This window comes from Miscanthus floridulus, chromosome 1, assembly GCF_019320115.1.
Source record: "Miscanthus floridulus cultivar M001 chromosome 1, ASM1932011v1, whole genome shotgun sequence".
NCBI lineage: Eukaryota > Viridiplantae > Streptophyta > Magnoliopsida > Poales > Poaceae > Miscanthus > Miscanthus floridulus.
The window spans coordinates 142,018,517-142,040,657 of NC_089580.1; positions in this window are offsets into that span (position 1 = coordinate 142,018,517).

The window sequence follows — 22,141 nt, forward strand, 5'->3', positions numbered from 1 at the left end:
GAAGAATCAGATCATCATTAGGATCATCCTATTTCGATGATAACGACAGATCAGCTTGCCGGAAGATTTGCATAGCTTAATCCAACTCAGTTCTCGCAAGATCACATATCCGATTCAAACTCAAGTTCCGCTTCCAAAAGGAAGTCTTATCTGAGTTCTTTTGGAAGACCGAGTTCTTTTCTAACAAAACTCCGGGACATGACGTCAACCTATCAAGAATACTACTCGGAGTACGCCCAGAATACTTCAAAGAAGTCGGGTCTTCTTCCGTTCGGACTCCACAACATGGCAACATCCTATCAGTCATGGCACGAAGGATCCACTTATCCCATGCTTAGAATGCCACTGAAGGGAGCCCAGGAAGGTCTCGTTTTAACCATAACATCTCAAGACTGCATCATTCACTGGCTAGAAACTGTTCCTAAGGATAACGACGCCCAACTAGTTGATGACACGACAACGGCAATTCTACCCTACCAAGAAGGAGATTCCATCTATGATTTTGAGACCTCTACTGAGGTCATCGATAGCTCTACCAGTACGGAAATCAACGACGATGACAGAACAACTCACTCTAGAGAGGTACTCATGATTTGCCATCCTCGATCACCGCTGATCCCCCCAGAAGCACCCGACGTAAGATCTTCAGACGAATCCGAGTCTAATATATCACCATTTATCTAGGGATACGATGGTGAGACTGAGAGCCAGAGGAAAGCAAGAGAAAGAAAGAACAAATTGAAACACGGACGACAATGCCGCGCGAAACAGCGGAAAGACACATGGATCAAATACGAATCAGACCTGGCAGAGTACAATAGAAGAAAATCAGAATGAGAAATCAAAGAAGGACGAGCAGCGAATACTCCCTACGACAAGATCTGGGAAGCACTAGAAGAACTCAGGGCGACCTCACATCCCAATGAAAAACAAGAACAGCTCCGAGATTTCCTCCGATCAACAGTCTTTAAAATAAACGATGGAAAGGCAACATCTCATGAACAGGAAGATCAAAATCAAAGGAAATCTGCTTTCGATAGACTAGGACCAAGTGGAAGTCACAACGGAGGAAGCCGAAGAAATCATGGTCAAAATAACCGAGTAGAGCAACCAAGAAAGGAAAGAAGCAGAGCACCTACTCGGACAGCCACACAAAGCTACTCTCGCCAAGACGACAGTTGGCAAGAAGGGGGTGCAGAGTCAGAATATACAGAAGCCAGAACGCACGATAGATTTCCCTATTTTGTAAACAGACTTGCTTCGATTTGACTACCTCATAAGTTCAAACCATCCAACCACTCCAAATATGATGGCAAGACCGAACCAAAGCAATGGCTTAGGATCTACTCTCAATCGATTGAATTAGCCGAAGGAGACGATGAAATCAAAACCTTGTTCTTCCCCATGGCCCTAGAAACCATGCCGCTTCAATGGTTTGACAAATTAAATCCTGGATCAATCAGAAATTGGGAAGACTTACAAAGAGCTTTCTATGAAAATTTTGTGGGAATCATTACACATCGAATCACCCATGCAGAATTAAAAGGACTCAAGCAGAAAGGAGGTGAAAGTCTCAGAAATTACTATCGACGATTTGGTGAACTACGAGCTCAAGTACATGACATCACACAACGAGAAGTAATCGAAGCTTTTTCTCACGAAATCGTGGCTAGGTGGCAATTCCAAGACTTCTGCAAAGAAAACCCAAGAAATAATGAAGAATTCAGAAGAAAAGTAGAAAAGATGATTACTGCAGAAGAAAAAACGAAAGAAAGATTCCCGGAAAGGAACAACAGAGACAACCCGGATAGGCAAAATCCTCGAAACAACGAACATCAGGAGAGAAAGCGAGGTCCAGACAACACGGTAGCGATGGCTGACAAATCAAAGAAATTTACCAAGCCTAGAAGATATGATGACATCGAGAACATGCGTTGCCCTTTGCACCCCAATAAGAGGCACACCATCGGAAATTGCTACACCTTCAACGAAAGGTACACTAGGAAAGATAGCAAGGGAAACAATAAAGAAGACAATCAGAAAAAAGAAGGAGACAACCATGATGACAAGGGATTCCAAAAATCCAGAGGGACAGTAGCAGTAATCTTTGCTGGGATTCCAGACTCCAAAAGCAAACATCAAGAAAAGTTAGCGCTACAAACAATTATGGCCACAGAACCTGCTACACCAAGATATCTCAACTGGTCAGAGTACCCAATCCAATTCACAAGAGGAGACCAGTGGACCAGCATAGGAAACGTAGGCCATTACCCATTGGTTCTAGATCTGACCATTGCCGTCATGACTGTCACAAAAGTACTAATTGACAGAGGAGCAGGACTCAACATCATCTTTTCAGAAACTCTAAGGAAGATGGGACTACAACTCGCTGGGATGATCACACCAACAAGCACACCTTTTTATGGCATAGTACTCGGTAAGGCAGCGATGCCACTTGGACAAATCACTCTACTGGTTACCTTTGGGACTCCCTCAAATTACCGCACAGAGTTCATCAAATTTGAAGTCGTAGATTTTGATTCCTCATATCATGCAACTCTTGGGCGCCCAGCACTAGCAAAATTCATGGCAATACCGCATTATCCGTACCTATTGCTTCAATTGCCAGGGCCTAATGGAGTTCTTTCTCTTCAGAGCGATTTAAAGCATGCATTTGACTGCGACGTACAAGCGATCCAAAATGCAGCAAAGGCATAGGCAAACGATGGAAGAAAAGAAATAGCCACTATCGCCGCAGAAACAAGCCAAGAAGAACTAGAGATACCAGCTAAGAGACCAAGCATCCTAGCACCACCAAAAGAAGCCAACGTGAAGCAAATCGATCTAGGCACCGGTGATCCTACAAAAACAGCAACAATCAGTGCCCACCTATCGGCAAAATAGGAACTCGCGCTCACCAACTTTCTTCGGGACAACAAGGACATTTTTGCTTGGAAGGCGACCGACATGCCAGGGGTCCCAAGAGAGTTGGCTGAGCATGGAATTGAGATCAATGAAGGCTCCAAGCCTGTAAAGCAACAACTACGACGATTCTCTCCCGACAAGAAGGCAGCAATTAAAAAGGAAATTACAAAACTAATGGCAGCTGGATTCATCAGGGAAATTCTCCATCTGGATTGGCTAGCAAATCCAGTTCTGGTACAGAAAAAGAACACAGACGAGTGGCGCATGTGTGTTGACTACACAGATCTCAACAAACACTGCCCAAAAGATCTGTTTGGACTACCACGCATTGATCAGATAGTTGATTCAACAGCAGGATCTGCCCTATTATCTTTTCTCGATTGCTATTCCGAGTATCACCAGATCGCATTAAAAGAAAAAGACCAAAGCAAGACATCTTTCATCACTCCGTTCGGCGCCTACTGCTACAAGACAATGTCGTTTGGACTTAAGAATGCTGGAGCCACTTACCAAAGAGCCATCCAAACATGCCTCGGTGATCAGATCGGCGAAAACGTAGAAACATACGTGGATGTAACACCCAAAATTTTTACCACAAATTAGCAATTAATTCTTAGCCTTTATTACATTTTCTAAGTATTTTTAACTTAGGCCAAATAATAAATATTGGTTAAATAAAATAAACTATAAGTTTAGAAACTTGTTTGTTGCATTCATGCCGAGTCATATGGATTTTGATTGAGTGTAGGGCTAGATGATTTGAAGTTTGCATTCAAAACTTATTTGAAATTGGCTTAAAATGAAAATGGAGAAAATAGAATTTGATAAACATTGACTTAAAAAAAATAAGAAAGACACCTTCTGGCCCAACCCAGCCAGCCCGGCCTTCTTCTCCCTCCTCCTCCCGCGGCCTGCCTTGCCTGGCGTGGCCCACCGGCGATTGCTCCATGCTGACGCACTGGCCCTCACCCCACGTGGCCCAGCTGGCCACCCACGCGCGCACCAACTCGGCGGCCCAGCTGCTGCATCGCTGCGGCCCGCTTCACGCGACGGCACGCTGCTGCGGCCTACTCAGCTTCACTGCAAGCGCATTGCCCTTCTCTCTCTCTCATTGCGCGTCTGGACCCACTCGTCAGCCGCGTCGTCCACCTTCCTTCCCCGGCGCTCCCCTTCCTTCTTTTGCCCAACCATGGCACGTCACCGATGGAAAGCCACCGGTGCCGTTTGGAAGGTGCCGAGCCCCTCCCTGCTTCCCTTCCTTTCTTGCCGCAGCCGCCCGCCTATAAAGGCCGAGCCTCCCCTCAGCCCTTCTCCATCTTTGCCCGCTACCGTGAGCTACCGCCGCCGGTGAGAACCCCCCCTCTCCCGAGCGCGAACGCCGACGCCAAGGCCACCCGAAGCACCGCTGGACCTCCCCGCGCCCGTAGGTACTCCCCATTTCGCGTTTTGGCATTGTTTTGCCCGGCTACACCCTCACCCGCGTGCCTCTTCTCTCTCCAGCTCGCGGCTGCCGTCGACGACCAGCCTCGGAGCCTTCCCGGATGCCGCGTTCCCCTTCAGGCGACTCATGGTGAGCCCCTCCACCTTCCCGTGCCCTCAGATCTTGCTTTGGCGCCCTAGGAAGCCGTAGCCCAAGGTCCAGGCGCACCGGCCATGGCGCCGTCGGCCTCTCTTTCTTCCCCGGCGAGCCACCACCCGGTTTTCGCCTTGCGCCATTGGATCTAGCGTGGATGGCTAGGATTAGGTACCGGTTGGGTTTAAGTGCCCGGTCCACCGTAGACTCGTGGACCCGACGCACCGTGCCGCGTCAGCGCGCCCACGCCCGCGTGGTGCACCACGCCTAATGAACAGATGCCGCGTGTCGATGAGTTAGCAGCCCCGGTCAGTCGTCGGGTCAAACCCCAGTCAACCGAGCGCGTTTTGCAGAAAAGCCCCCGCTTTTTCCAGTAATCAACCCGCGGTCCAGTCCAGTTCAAATTAATTTTTATTTAGTCCTGTTTTTATTCGTTCGAGTCCCTGAAGTTTCTAGAAATAGTAAGCCCGGTCCAGATTTCATTTAAATTCAGATTTTTAATTATTTTAATTCGAAAATAGGTTAGTTTATTTACAGAATTGCCATTACATCTTATTTCATGCATAACTTTCACATTTTAAGTCTGATTTGAGTGATTCTTTCGCTCATGTGTTCGTAGAAATGCGTAGAACAGATCTGTAAGCTTTTCAACATATGTTTTCACTGTTTGGTGTACTGTTCTAATAGAGTTCTATCTTGTATGCATGTAATAATTGGAATGATGCTTGATTGATGATTGGATCACGATTAGAGGGTGAGCCATTCGAGGTGACTGAGGACCCCCAGCAGGATCAGCAGTATTCCTAGGACGACTTTGAGGAAGGCAAGTGTACCAAAGGCCCCTTGTTACCTATGAACTACTACCAGTTACATTCATGCATGAGTTTAATTTGAATTGCCTTTAAGGACTTTACCTAGATGATTCTTTGTACCACATATCCCTGATATCTAGGTTTATTGGGTAGGCATTTTGGATAGATGCTGCAGCGCTTAACATGAAGTAATTGTTAAACATATTTAAAGACTATATGCAATGTGATAAAATGGAACTTTTTAGCTACAGATAGGGGGCTAGAGTACGGGGTTGAGTACTCTAGTGCCTCTCCATAAGGACTTTATCCTGAAGCGGCAACCCAAGAGGGACCGTACAACCCCGAGTGTCAAATGGCTCTGACTTTAACCTATTATCTAGTTTGTACTAGCTCGTCTGTAGCTCCAGTAAGGGGTAAGAGGGTATCTTTCCTTTTTCTATTAGGGTGTGCACCATGCTGCGATGCCCACGTGTGCCATTCCTTTGTAGCTACGATCTGTTAGTGCAACTAGCTAAGGGTTTCATAGTGAAACTCTACCACACTTCCTGGGAAGAGGTGTAGTGGGTCTCGCGAACTCTAGCATTGGGAATCACTGCTCGGTGGGTAAAGATGTACAATTTCTGCAGAAATAATTAACCTGTTATAACAGCCGTGCTCACGGATATGAGCGGTCTGGATCCTTCGAGATTAGTGGTTACTGTGGATGGTGGATGGTTGGGAATTGAGATAAACTTGACTATACTTTAATATCATTTGGAAATTGGGATTGTTCATTAAAGTAGTGATTCAGGATGCTAAAATTTGATTAACTAAAATTGCGAACCGCAGTCAAACAGTGTCAAGCCTTTTTGAGCCTCATAGATCCCTTTGTTATACTTGCTAAGCATGGTGAGCTTATACTTGCTTTACATCCAATGAAAATCCCGGATGGGTAACAGATAATGGATATGAAGAGTTTCTGGAGGATGTCCAGGACTACTAGGAAGACGTTCACCAGTTGGAGTCCCTGTGGCAGTTGGGCTAGCTTTTCCGTTGTGTTTGTAATAATATTGCCTTCGAGCAAACTTTGTATTTAACTTTATGATGAGATATGCGATGTAATAAGTACTTTACTTTGATACTACTGCAATTTGTGATATATGTGTGTGTTTGGACATCCTGGGCGTACATATATGAGTACTTGGTTTTGCTTTGCAAAATTAGGTGCGACAAATTGGTATCAGAGCTATAACTGATTGTAGGACGAACAACCTAGATAGAAATGGACGTTTTTAGGATTTCATTATCTTTATTTTACTACTTTTACTTTACTATAAAATTTTTGCTTATATTCTGTTCTTTATCTATTGCCAAAATTATTTTGTTCTAATACTCAACCTTTTCATTCTTGTAGATGGCTCGTACCAAGCAGACCCCGCGCAAGAGGACCATTCTGATGCCCACTAGGAGGACCAGGTTCACTTTGGGCAAGCGTGTCCCGGCACACCTTGTGGAGGCTCTAAGGAACCAAGAGGAGGAACCGCCTGTGGAGGTACCCATGGGGGAACCTCTGGAGGACTTGTTGGAGGATCCGATGGATGAAGAAACAGAGGAGGGACCCATGTTCGAGGGACCCATTGAGATAGAGGAGTCTGAGGAAGATCCCGAGGAAGTACAGGAACAAGGTGGCCAGGAGGGAGTAGGTGACCCCGATGATAGAGATGGTTTTGATGATTCTGATGCTGATGGAGGTGATGATGGTAATGGTGGAGACGATGGAGATGGTGGAGACGATGGAGACGGTGGAGACGGTGGGGATGATGACAATGATGATGATCATAATGCGCCGTTGGCTCAGGGATGGACTACGGAGATCCACTACGACTTGGAGGGTGATGGCTACTACCACCCTAGGCTTCTCGCACTTGTGCATCGCTACCACCCTGGAGGCACTGTTCAGTACAGGACGGAGCATTGGACCCACCTCGACTACACCGGCTTCTGGGAGACAGAAGTGTACATCTGAGAGGGGACTCAGGTGCGCTACATCCACTGCACCACCACTGCATGGCTCACACGTGCGGCCGTCATCAGGGATGCAGCTCGACGGGCGTTGATGGTCAACCGCGACCGTCACTTCGACGACATTGCCTGGGAGGATGACCGCTATCTTCCCCACCGTCGGAGCGGGCAGTCTACGTGCAACATCGCTACACCACTTGGAGAGGCGAACCTAAGGCTGAGGCCTACCCTGTTGTGCTTGGCGGAGACCCACACTGACTTGGATCAGGCCCTGGATGAGCTCGATGTCATGGGGAGGGCCTACATGCAGCTGGCTCGTGAGAACGCTACACTGAAGCAGCAGCTAGGAGGTTCAGATGTGGAAGATTTAGGAGTACCCGCTCAGTCACCCCTGAGGACCAGAGGAGAGTCTGGAGACCCCAGCACCAACACCACCATCGACCCGTACCCATAGGAGAGTCTTAAAAATATGTAATAAGCACGCGTAGCTACGCGAGAGAGTATTTAGTTTCTTTCTTTTAATGGTTGGACAAGTGTTAGTTGCATGGTTGGATGTTTATCATTATGAATAATGTTTGATTTGGATCTTTGATATGATTGATGACTTGTGGGCATATCCACGGTCATTTAGTTAAGGTTAAGGTTTAAGGATATTATGAATAAATAGTTGGGTTTCGTTTTATCATGCTGTCCATTCTGTATCTTTCGGAACAGTCTGTCTTTATTAGTTCATATCTCATAATCTAGATACTCAAAGGTCATGAAATTTTTATGGAGATAAGTAGACTTCAACATCTTTCTTCTGGCTCTGGAATCACCTCAATAGCTATTATAAATTGTGAGATACAACTGTTGTAAGTCGAGGTTTCTGTGCTGTCAGGATTCCGGAACAGTACTTATTATCGTCTGAATTTGACTAAGTAAATGTTGGAATCTGAGAAAGTGTTCTAAACGAAAGTTGTAGAGAATTTCATAAGCTTTCCAGAAAGGTATGCTACGCAATCATATGATAAACAGAGACTGAGATATGCTCGTTTTACAGCACTGCTGTTATCCAACTCGTTGGAAAAGTTCAGAACAAATATCTTCTTGCATACCCTACATATATCTCTTGTCTACACCTACTCTTGTTACACCAGTATCTTGTAAGAGTCATATGCTTGGACATGTGAGACTTATATGATGCCTCTACAGATGGTGAACACCAGGAGGAACAACCAGGGGGGCAAGGAACCGCCACCACCACCCCCAGTCTCCATGGAGCAGCTGATGATGATGCAGACCCAGTTGCTTCAGTAGATGGCCCAGAACATGCAGAACATGGGGCAAGGGAATAGAAATGCACCCCCTCATGTCAGGGATAAGAGGGGAGAGTTTCTGAAAGGACACCCACCTGTATTCAAGCACTCTACCGATCCACTCCAAGCTGATGATTGGCTACATGCCATTGAGAGGCAACTGGAGATTGCCCAATGTGATGATAGGGAGAAAGTTTTATATGCTTCTGGACAGTTGCAGGGAGCTGCACAGGATTGGTGGGACTCATTCCGCTTCAGCCGCACCGAAGCTAATCCCATCACTTGGGCTGAGTTCCGCAGTGCCTTTCGCACTCATCACGTGCCTGCAGGACTGATGAAGCTGAAGAAGGAGTTCTTGGCTCTCAAGCAGGGGGGCATGACTGTTGCTGAATATCGTGACAAGTTTATACAATTGTCACGGTATGCACCTACTGAGGTAGACGAGGATGGAAAGAGGCAGGAGCTGTTTATGGAGGGCTTGAATGATGGTCTCCAGTACCAGCTGTTGTCCCATACCTTTGCTAACTTCCAGCAGCTGGTGGACAAAGCTTTAGTGATTGAGAACAAGCGCCGCTAGATGGAGGACAAGAAGAGAAAATTTCAAGGACAGCAATCTGGGAGCAACTCTCGCTTCCGTACCAACCCTCAACAAACTCAACGTCAGCAGCGCTATCAAGGTCAGACAGGTCTCAACCGCAACCAGCAGCAGCAGCGTGCACAGCAGCAGCGTGCACAGCAGCAGCAACAGCAGTACAAGGCACCAGCTCAGTGCCAGCAGCAACCCAACAATGTACCAGTGAGGAATAATGCCCCCAATGCTCCGCAGAGGAATGACGCACCAAAAGCGCCAAATGCAGTTAATGACAACAAGTGCTTCAATTGTGGAGAGCCGGAACATTACTCCAATAGATGCCCCAAGAAGACTAACTCACAGCAGAACTACGTTCGGGGAAAGGTGAACCATGTTACTGCTGAAATAGCTCAGGAGGCACCGGATGTGGTGATCGGTACGTTTTTGGTCAACTCAAACTCAGCTACAGTACTTTTTGATTCTGGTGCTTCGCATTCCTTCATAACATATACATTCATAAAGAAGCATGGTATTCCAATAAGCGTTATGAAGAAACACATGTTAGTAAGCTCACCTGGTGGGGTAATGAAAGCAGAGTGGATATGCTTAGCTGCTAGTCTCAGCATAAGGGGGGTAGAATTTCAAGCAAATCTTGTAGTCATAAATTCCACCGGTATCGATGTCATCTTGGGTATGGATTGGCTAAGGTTGCAGAAAGCAGTTATTAATTGTGGTAATAGCTCGGTGAATCTTATCACTTCAACTGGAGAAGAAGTGGTGTTTGTGGCAACTTAGTCTGCTACAGAAATCTGTCGGGTTAATCAGTTGGAGGGCACAACCTTAGAAGATATAAGGATAGCAAATGAGTACCTGAATGTCTTTCCTGAGGAATTGCCAGGTATGCCACCTGACCGAGACATCGAGTTTATAATTGAACTTTTACCTGGAACTGCACCCATAGCTAAGAGACCCTATAGAATGGGAGTGAATGAATTAGCAGAACTTAAGAAACAACTAAGGGAATTGTTAGATAAGGGTTATGTTCAACCTAGTTCATCACCATGGGGTGCACCAGTATTGTTTGTAGAAAAGAAGGATGGTACACAAAGGATGTGCATAGACTACAGGTCACTTAATGAGGTCACAATTAAGAACAAGTACCCATTGCTAGAATTGATGACCTATTTGACCAATTGAAAGGGGCTTGTGTGTTTTCCAAGATTGATCTTCGATCTAGATACCATCAGTTGAGGATAAGGCGTACTGACATCCCCAAGACCGCCTTTGTGACCCGCTATGGACTGTATGAGTTCATAGTCATGTCTTTTGGTCTGACTAATGCACCTGCCTACTTCATGTATTTGATGAACAAAGTATTCATGGAGTACCTTGATAAGTTTGTCATCGTGTTCATTGATGACATACTAGTGTATTCTAATAATGAAGAAGAACATGAAGGACATTTGAGATTGGTGTTGCAAAAGCTTAGAGAACATTAACTTTATGCCAAGTTCAGCAAATGTGAGTTCTGGTTAAAAGAAGTATCTTTCCTTGGTCACATAATCTCTAATGGAGGAGTAGCAGTAGATCCCAAGAAGGTTAGAGATGTGTTGAGTTGGAAGCCACCTAAGGATGTTAGTGAGATTCGGAGTTTCCTAGGTATGGCTGGGTATTATAGGAGATTCATCGAGGGATTCTCTAAGTTAGCCAAGCCCATGACTGCGTTGTTAGAAAAGAATGCCAAATTTGTATGGACTAAACAATGCCAGGACAGTTTTGAGGAGTTGAAGAAGAGACTGACTTCTGCTCTAGTGCTCATCTTACCTGATCTCACCAAAAGTTTCTCTATCTATTGTGATGCCTCACGGCAAGGTCTAGGAGGTGTTCTTATGCAAGAAGGCAGAGTTGTTGCCTACGCATCTAGACAACTGAGAAAACATGAGCTAAATTATCCGACTCATGATCTGGAATTGGCAGCTGTGGTGCATGCTCTTAAGATATGGAGGCACTACCTGATTGGTCATAAGTGTGAGATTTATACGGACCATAAGAGTCTAAAGTATATATTCACACAGTCAGATCTGAATCTGAGGCAGCGAAGATGGCTCAAGTTAATCAAGGATTATGATTTGGATATTCACTATCACCCGGGAAAGGCTAACGTTGTAGCAGATGCCTTGAGTAGAAGGAGTTATGTGAACATGGCCTATACAACTCAACTACCTGAAGAGTTGTGTGAGGAGTTCAAATACTTGAATTTGGGTATTGTGGCCAACACCATGGAGTTAGAGGTAGAATCCACTCTGGAACAAGAGATTCGTAAAGGACAGTTGGGTGATGAGAGGATCAAGGATATTGCAGAGCGTATAGTGATTGGTAAAGCCCTAGGATTCCATATGGATGATCAAGGGACAGTATGGTTCGGTAAAAGGATTTGTGTGCCAGAAGTAAAATCTATTAGGGAGTCTATCTTGAGGGAAGCTCATGACTTAGCCTATTCCATACACCCAGGAAGTACTAAAATGTATCTTGATCTTAAAGAGAGGTATTGGTGGTATGGACTAAAGAGAGACGTAGTAGAACATGTGGCTATATGTGACACGTGCCAAAGAGTGAAAGCAGAACATCAGAGGCCAGCAGGTTTACTACAGCCTATGAAGATACCCGAGTGGAAATGAGAAGAAGTTGGAATGGACTTTATAGTTGGATTACCCCGTACACAGAGAGGATTTGACTCTATCTGGGTGATTGTTGACCAATTGACAAAAGTGGCCCATTTCATTCCGGTCAAGGTAACTTATTCGAGTGCAAAGTTAGCAGAGTTATATATGGAAAGGATTGTATGTTTACATGGTGTACCAAAGAAGATTGTTTTGGATAGAGGTACACAGTTCACATCACATTTTTGGCAGAAATTGCATGAGTCAATGGATACGAAGTTGAACTTCAGCTCAGCTTACCATCCTCAAACAGATGGACAGACCAAAAGGACAAATCAGATCTTAGAGGATATGCTAAGAGCTTGTGCTCTGCAGTATGGGACAAGTTGGGATAAGAGTTTACCTTATGCTGAATTCTCCTACAATAATAGCTACCAAAAGAGTCTTAAGATGGCACCGTTTGAGGCATTGTATGGCAGGAAGTGCAGAACACCATTGTTTTGGAATCAAACGGGGGAAAGCCAAGTCTTTGGACCAGATGTTTTGCAACTGGCAGGAAAACAAGTGCAAACAATAAGGCAAAACCTAAAGGTTGCATAGTCTCGACAGAAAAGCTATGCGGACACAAGAAGAAGAGATTTGGCATTTGAAATTGGTGATTTTGTCTATCTCAAAGTTTCACCTATGAAAGGAGTAAAGAGATTCCATACCAAGGGAAAGTTGTCACCCAGGTATGTGGGACCATTAAAGATCATCAACAGGAGAGGAGAAGTTGCTTACCAGTTAGAGTTACCAGAGCAGCTCTCAGGTGTTCATGATGTTTTCCATGTGTCACAACTTAAGAAATGTTTGAGAGTACCTGAGGAACAACGACCTTTGGAAGAACTGGATATCCGAGGGGATCTATCATACAAAGAATATCTAGTAAGAATCCTAGAAACAGCGGAGAGAATCACAAGGAGCAAAATAATAAGAATGTGTAAGGTTCAGTGGAACAGACACTCAGTGGATGAGGCAACATGGGAAAGAGAGGAAGATCTGAGAACTGACTATCCCAATCTCTTTGAACCATCCGAATCTCGAGGACGAGATTCATCCTAAGGGGGGTAGGTTTGTAACACCCAAAATTTTTACCACAAATTAGCAATTAATTCTTAGCCTTTATTACATTTTCTAAGTATTTTTAACTTAGGCCAAATAATAAATATTGGTTAAATAAAATAAACTATAAGTTTAGAAACTTGTTTGTTGCATTCATGCCAAGTCATATGGATTTTGATTGAGTGTAGGGCTAGATGATTTGAAGTTTGCATTCAAAACTTATTTGAAATTGGCTTAAAATGAAAATGGAGAAAATAGAATTTGATAAACATTGACTTAAAAAAAATAAGAAAGACACCTTCTGGCCCAACCCAGCCAGCCCGGCCTTCTTCTCCCTCCTCCTCCCGCGGCCTGCCTTGGCTGGCGTGGCCCACCGGCGATTGCTCCACGCTGACGCGCTGGCCCTCACCCCGCGTGGCCCAGCTGGAAACCCGCACGCGCGCACCAACTCGGCGGCCCAGCTGCTGCATCGCTGCGGCCCGCTTCACGCGATGGCACGCTGCTGCGGCCGGCTCGGTTCACCACAAGCGCATTGCCCTTCTCTCTCTCTCGCTGCGCGTCTGGACCCACTTGTCAGCCGCGTCGTCCACCTTCCTTCCCCGGCGCTCCCCTTCCTTCTTTTGCCCGGCCATGGCGCGGCACCGATGGAAAGCCATCGGCGCCATTTGGAAGGTGCCGAGCTCCTCCCTACTTCCCTTCCTTTCTTGCCGCAGCCGCCCGCCTATAAAGGCCGAGCCTCCCCTCAGCCCTTCTCCATCTTTGCCCGCTACCGTGAGCTACCGCCGCCGGTGAGAACCCCCCCCCTCTCCCGAGTGCGAACGCTGACGCCAAGGCCACCCGAAGCACCGCCGGACCTCCCCGCGCCCGTAGGTACTCCCCATTTCGCGTTTTGGCATTGTTTTGCCTGGCTACACCCTCACCCGTGCACCTCTTCTCTCTCCAGCTCATGGCCGCCATCGACGACCAGCCTTGGAGCCTTCCCGGACGCCGCGTTCCCCTTCAGGCGACTCACGGTGAGCCCCTCCACCTTCCCGTGCCCTCAGATCTTGCTTTGGCGCCCTAGGAAGCCGTAGCCCAAGGTCCAGGCGCACCGGCCATGGCGCCGCTGGCCTCTCTTTCTTCCCCGGTGAGCCACCGCCCGGTTTTCGCCCTGCGCCGTTGGATCTAGCGTGGATGGCTAGGATTAGGTACCGGTTGGGTTTAAGTGCCCGGTCCACCGTAGACTCGTGGACCCGGCGCACCATGCCGCGTCAGCGCGCCCATGCCCGCATGGTGCACCGCGCCCAATGAACAGCCGCCGCGTGTCGATGAGTCAGTAGCCCCGGTCAGTCGTTGGGTCAAACCCCAGTCAACCGAGCACGTTTTGCAGAAAAGCCCCTGCTTTTTCCAGTAATCAACCCGCGGTTCAGTCCAGTTCAAATTAATTTTTATTTAGTCCTATTTTTATTCATTTGAGTCCCTGAAGTTTCCAGAAATAGTAAGCCCGGTCCAGATTTCATTTAAATTCATATTTTTAATTATTTTAATTCAAAAATAGGTTAGTTTATTTATAGAATTGCCATTACATCTTATTTCATGCATAACTTTCACGTTTTAAGTCCGATTTGAGTGATTCTTTCGCTCATGTGTTCGTAGAAATGCGTAGAACAGATCTGTAAGCTTTTCAACATATGTTTTCATTGTTTGGTGTACTGTTCTAATAGAGTTCTATCTTGTATGCATGTAATGATTGGAATGATGCTTGATTGATGATTGGATCACGATTAGAGGGTGAGCCATTCGAGGTGACTGAGGACCCCCAGCAGGATCAGCAGTATTCCCAGTATGACTTTGAGGAAGGCAAGTATACCAAAGGCCCCTTGTTACCTATGAACTACTACCACTTACATTCATGCATGAGTTTAATTTGAATTGCCTTTAAGGACTTTACCTAGATGATTCTTTGTACCACATATCCTTGATACCTGGGTTTATTGGGTAGGCATTTTGGATAGATGCTGCAGCGCTTAACATGAAGTAATTGTTAAACATATTTAAAGACTATATGCAATGTGATAAAATGGAACTTTTTAGCTACAGATAGGGGGCTGGAGTACGGGGTTGAGTACTCTAGTGCCTCTCCATAAGGACTTTATCCTGAAGCGGCAACCTAGGAGGGACCGTACAACCCCGAGTGTCAAATGGCTCTGACTTTAACCTATTATCTAGTTTGTACTAGCTCGTCTGTAGCTCCAGTAAGGGGTAAGAGGGTATCTTTCCTTTTTCTGTTAGGGTGTGCACCGTGCTGCGATGCCCACATGTGCCATTCCTTTGTAGCTACGATCTGTTAGTGCAACTAGCTAAGGGTTTCATAGTGAAACTCTGCCACACTTCCTGGGAAGAGGTGTAGTGGGTCTCGCGAACTCCGGCATTGGGAATCACGGCTCGGTGGGTAAAGATGTACAATTTCTGTAGAAATAATTAACCTGTTATAACAGCCATGCTCACGGATATGAGCGGTCTAGATCCTTCGAGATTAGTGGTTACTGTGGATGGTGGATGGTTGGGAATTGAGATAAACTTGACTATACTTTAATATCATTTGGGAATTGGGATTGTTCATTAAAGTAGTGATTCAGGATGCTAAAATTTGATTAACTAAAATTGCGAACCGCAGTCAAACAGTGTCAAGCCTTTTTGAGCCTCATAGATCCCTTTGTTATACTTGCTAAGCATGGTGAGCTTACACTTGCTTTACATCCAATGAAAATCCCGGATGGGTAACAGATAATGGATATGAAGAGTTTCCGGAGGATGTCCAGGACTACTAGGAAGACGTTCACCAGTTGGAGTCCCTGTGGCAGTTGGGCTAGCTTTTCCGCTGTGTTTGTAATAATATTGCCTTTGAGCAAACTTTGTATTTAACTTTATGATGAGATATGCGATGTAATAAGTACTTTACTTTGATACTACTGCAATTTGTGATATATGTGTGTGTTTGGACATCCTAGGTGCACATATATGAGTACTTGGTTTTGCTTTGCAAAATTGGGTGCGACAGTGGACAACGTGGTTGTAAAAACAAAGAACCCGGATACATTAATTGAAGACTTAAAACAAACCTTCAAGAACCTGAAGAGGTGGAGGTGGAAATTGAACCCAAACAAGTGCGTATTCGGAGTTCCCTCAGGACAACTACTCAGATTCTTGGTTAGTCATTGCGGAATTGAAGCAAGCACCAAGCAAATTCGAGCAATAACAGAGATGGGACCTCCTCAAAACATCAAATAAGTACAAAAACTAATGGGCTGCATGGCGGCACTCAACCGTTTCATATCAAGACTCGGCGAAAAAGGGTTGCCTTTCTTTAAACTACTAAAGAAGACAGACAAGTTCGAGTGGACAGAAGAAGCCAATGAAGCTTTCAAGAAACTTAAAGCATACCTCACCTCCTCACCAGTCCTCACACCTCCAAAGAAAGACGAAGACATGATGCTATACATTGCAGCAACTACTACTGTAGTCAGCACGGCAATAGTAGTGGAAAGAGAAGAAGAAGGGCGCGTATATAAAGTACAATCCGCATGTACAAAAACTACTCTACGCCCTACTGATCACTTCACACAAGCTTCGCCACTATTTTGAGAGCCACAAGATTACCGTGGTAACAGATTTCCCACTAGGAGACATCTTACACAACAAAGACGCAATAGGACGCATATTCAAGTGGGCGGTTGAACTCGGTGCTCTCAACATCGATTTCACCCCATGAAAAGCAATTAAATCTCAAGCCCTTGCTGATTTTGTTGTCGAATGGACAGAAATTCAATAACCCATATCAAGCACCATCCTTGATCATTGGAAGATGTACTTTGATGGATCACTTAAGCTAGGCAGAGCAGGTGCAGGCGTCCTCCTAATTTCACCAGACGGAAGACAACTAAAGTATGTCCTTCAGATATTATGGCAAGCCACCAACAACGAAGCAGAATATGAAGCTCTCATACATGGGCTAAGAGTGGCTATTACACTCGGAATCAAGCGACTACTCGTATACGGCGATTCAGCAGTAGTCATCAACCAAGTCAACAAAGATTGGGATTGCACCAAAGAGAACATGGGTGCCTACTGTGCTGAAATCCGAAAACTAGAAAAACACTTCCAAGGACTAGAAATTCTACATGTCCTTCGGGACTCCAACATTGTAGCAGATGTTCTTGTCAAGCTTGGATCCGATAGGGCAGAAGTCCCACCCGGCGTATTCATAGAGGAGTTATCAGCTCCTTCTATCAAACAACCCGGTAAGACAACCACAGAACTCACAGCAAAAGGCAACCAGATTCTGGTGATCAACACATCATGGACACAGGTTTTTATTGATTACATCAAAGAAAATAAGTTGCCAGCAGAAAAACAGCAAGCCACACAAGTCGTCCGCAGAAGCAAGAATTACGTCCTAGTAGGAGACAAGCTATACAGAAGAGCCGCATCATCAGGAGTACTCCTAAAATGCATCTCATTTGAAGAAGGCAAACAAATCCTAGACGAAATACACTCAGGCTGCTGCGGAAATCATGCCGCTTCAAGAACACTAGTCAGCAAAGCATTCCGCACTGGTTTTTACTGGCCAACCGCTTTAAAAGACGCGGAAGAACTTGTTAGAAGATGCAAAAGTTGTTAGATGTTCGCAAGACAAGCTCATGTGCCAGCCCACAACCTCATCTGCATTCCACCCGCTTGGCCTTTCTCCTGCTGGGGGCTAGATCAAGTGGGACCTCTCAAGAAAGCAAAGGGCGGTTTCGAGTATATCTTTGTAGCAATCGACAAGTTCACCAAGTCGATCGAATACAAACCACTCGCAAAATACAGCGTAGCCAAAGCGGTTGAGTTCATCCAAGATATTATGCACCGCTTTGGCATGCCCAATCGAATCATCACAGATTTGGGTTCTCCCTTTATAGCTATAGAATTCAAAAGTCGGGCATAGGATTGTGGTTTTAGTATAGGTTACGCATCAGTCGCACATCTAGAAGCCAACGGACAGGTAGAAAGGGCCAATGGACTCATACTAGCCGGATTAAAACCAAGACTGTATGAAGAACTAGTAGACTATGGATCAAAATGGATCAAAGAATTACCCAAAGTTGTATGGGGACTACGAACTCAAATAAGCAGAGCCACCGGATATTCACCTTTCTTCCTAGTATATAGATCAGAAGCCGTACTACCTACAGACCTGATCTAGACGTCACCAAGGATAGAACAGTACGACGAAGGAGAAGCTGAACGCACCCAAAGATTAGAACTCGACAGCACAGAAGAAGTCAGAGTAAACGCTACCCTACAATCAGCGAAATACCTCCATGGACTAAGGCGCCACTACAACAAGAATACTCAGTCTCGATCATTACAAGTCGGAGACTTAGCACTAAGAAGAATACAAAAAACCGACGGATGCCACAAACTACTCAGTCCATGAGAAGGTCCTTTTATCATCGCAAAAGTCATCGGACCAGACACATCCAAGCTCATAACTGAAGATGGAAAAGAAGTCAACAATACATGGCACATCAGTCAGCTATGAAGATTCTATGCATAAAAACAACTCAAGGGAGAATATGTATACAAGACACAAGAGATCAACTTTCATGATCAATAAAGATACCGCAGTGTACCATTGTAACACACCAATATTCATGATCAATAAAGATGATTATTTCTCGACAAACATATATGTCATGGCCCTATCCGAGTTGTCTCTTAAAAGCAAAATGGCTGAAAAGACGCCTGAGCATCCCGGCCGAGAGCAAAATAGCTGAAGAAACGCTTGAGCCCACCGATGAGGGTAGCTAACAAGCTAACACCCGAAATAAAATGCAAAATGGCTGAAAATATGCTTGAGCATCCCGGCCGAGAGCAAAATAGTTGAAAAAACACTTGAGCCCGCTGATGAGGGTAGCTAACAAGCTAACACCCGAAATAAAATGCAAAATGGCTGAAAAGACGCCTGAGCATCCCGGCCGAGAGCAAAATAGCTGAAGAAATGCTTGAGCCCGCCGATGAGGGTAGCTAACAAGCTGACACCCGAAATAAAATGCAAAATGGCTGAAAATACGCCTGAGCATCCCGGCTGAGAGCAAAATAGTTGAAAAAACACTTGAGCCCACCGATGAGGGTAGCTAACAAGCTAACACCCGAAATAAAATGCAAAATGGCTGAAAAGACGCCTGAGCATCCTGGCCGAGAGTAAAATAGTTGAAAAGACACTTGAGCCCACCGATGAGGGTAGCTAACAAGCTAACACCCGAAATAAAATCAAAAAGATTGAAACTAAGCCTAGGCATAAGACCAGAGCAATATCAAAAGCAAGACCCTCTAGCTACTTGTACCAAATACCAAGAGGCTTGGGGGCTACACTGGAGATAACCAAGAACACAAAGATCTACATATAAGATAACCAAGAACGCAAAGATCTACATATAACAAGTTGTTTACAACTCGATGGGTCAAGAAAGATCGTCAACACAAAAGATCTACATAGAACGAGTTGTTTACAGGGCACAAGAGAAGGCCAGACAAGCACTCGACAGATCAAGAGAGGTCGTCAACATGAGTTGTTTACTTAAACAGAAAAGTACTCAACAAATCGTCCGAGGAACAAGCAGGGCATTCAGGCAAAGAAGACATCAGCAAAAAGGACTTCTATTCAAAAAAGAAGTATAATGTCATACTACAAGGCACGGGCATAAAAGTCAAATACATCAAGCCTCATCATCAGGAGAAGGGAGGACGATATTAAGATTATCTACTATCCTACTGGCTAAATCTTTAACTTCAGGCTCCATCCTCTCAACAGCATCGATGTATTCTTGACTATCAGATTCCTCTGCTATCTTGGACAAAGGAACCGCTGGAGCAAGAACCCGAACTTGGGCCAGAACATTCTTGGTACACAGTTGAGCACACCTCTTCACAAACTCTTGGAAATGAGTCGGAATTCGAGGAATCAATTGAGCCCAAGATTGCCTATCATCCGCTAGAGTTCGAAGAATGTTGGCTACTGAACGAAAGGAGTTCCACAAAGCCTTCTAGTTTTTAGTAGCCGTCGCCAACCTACTAGACAAGTCTTCAATGGTTTTCTAGGCCTGCACAAGATCTCTATCAGCTGCACGCCTAATCAACTTAGCAAGCGCAAGTTCCTCTTCAGCATGAGTAATTACCTCCTCAGCCTTGTTGTGACTTGTATGAACAAGAGTCTTCATTTCTTCAACGCCCTCCGAGAGCTTCTGCTTTTTGACCTGGAGAGCTGGACGAAGTAGCAAACAACAAGTCAGCAGAAAGGAAAAGTTTGAATACAAAAAGAAACAAAAATAACCCTCAATACCATTGCACTCTTTCTTCATGGCCTCCAAGTCCTTCACGGCCGCCGAGTTCTTTCGGGCCTCCTGAAGAGCGGCATCCCTCTGCTTCTTGATTTCAACAGTCCGGGCACGAAGAGATTTTTCTTCGTCCTAATGCGTTCGACGCTCAGCCTCCAGCTCAGCCCGGAGGAGATCAAGATTAGCTTTCAGAGTGCTCACTTCTGAAGACAACTTTTTCTCATTTTTAGACGAGAAAAAGAAGCCAGTGTGATCATGAGAGAAGGACTGAGCAAAAAAGATACAAAGAAGAACGAAGAATAAGGACCAAAGAAAAGCAAAACATCCAAAGCAAGGATGATGAAAAAGCTTACCTGGAGCTTTTCTCCAAAAGAAGTCGCAAGGGATGACAAGTCTCCCTAGGCAGTAGTTAATTCCGATAGCCGATGAGTGGCATCAAACTGCTGCACCACATCATCGGCAAAAGGAGGACCACCGGAGGCAAGAGAAGGAGAAGGAGAACCCGGCCGAGGTGAAGAAGGAATGACCAGAGCGACCTCCCGGGAAGCCAAGGCCAATCCCTTAGAAGGACCCAACGCAATGGCCACGGTCACCTCCGGGGTGGCCAAGTCTGCAGCGGCACCATCGCCAGAGAGCTTTGCAGCCCCCGCAGCCACTTCACCAATAGTACGCTGCGAGTCCTGAGGCTCGGTACTCGGTGGCACGGCGGAGGGCTAGGAAGAGGTCGACAAAGAAGCGAGACAAGACGAAGGACTAAAAATTGATAAAAGAAATCACCGATGAGAACCAGGAAAAAGGAGAACAGAAGCAAAAGGATGAAGCCAGAATCCACTCACCTGGCCACCTTCTTCCTCGCAAAGCCAAAAACGTCACCGCAACTTGGCGACAGAAGCGGTATAGCCGATACCAGAGCCCCAAAAGAAGCCGGGGCTAGAGCCGTAGAAGAACTCAGCACCAAGGCTACCAAAGAACTCAACACCGGAGCTTCAGAAGAAGCCAACACGGAAGCCTCAAAAGAACTCGTACCCGACGTTCGGTTACTTCAAAAAGATCAAGACTAAGAGTCAGGACAAAGAGGAGAAATTCAATGGAAGGGGAATATGAAAACAACTCACCGCCGCATTATAAGGGGTACTTCATCATCCTCTTCCCCCTTGATCTCGACCAAGGCCACCAAGGCACCCGCTAAAAAAAGAATAAAAGCACTCGGTTCAAGACAAAAACAAGAAAACAAAGGGACAAAGAGTATAAATATGCTCACCTAAGAGCATGCTAGCTACAACTGGAGTACCTGGAGGAGTACTTGGCTTGCGAGACTTCTTAGAAGCAGGCAGGCTAGATGAAGACCCATCCGTTCACCCCCTCTTCGAGACACTATGAGGACCGTGAGGGACTAGACGAGGAACATATTCTTCATATACATCAACAAATCCGGAAGAAACTCCAGGAAACGCTGTGGAGATTGGGGACTTACTGGTTGCAGAAGCTACAGCGAGTTCCTTCCCAGTTTTCGCCACGATAGGGGGAACAGCAAGAGAAGGGATCGGGTCAACAAAGTTGTGCCCAAATTCCTACAAAAAGAATAAGACAACAAGACAAGGAAAAGTTAAACAAAGAAAGATACAGCAAGAATACATAAAGTACCCGAACGAGGAGAAAACAACTTATAGCTGGAGGCGGGTTATTGGTAGAGAACTCAGAGATGGTAGGCGGGACAACACTTGCTCCTTTCAGCATCTTCTAGAGACACTCGAGTACCTCCTCATCGGTAAGCTCAAGAGCTAGGACCATGCGTGAAGGATCCTCAGCCCCCGAGTACTCGAAGCCAAGGTGCTCTCGCTC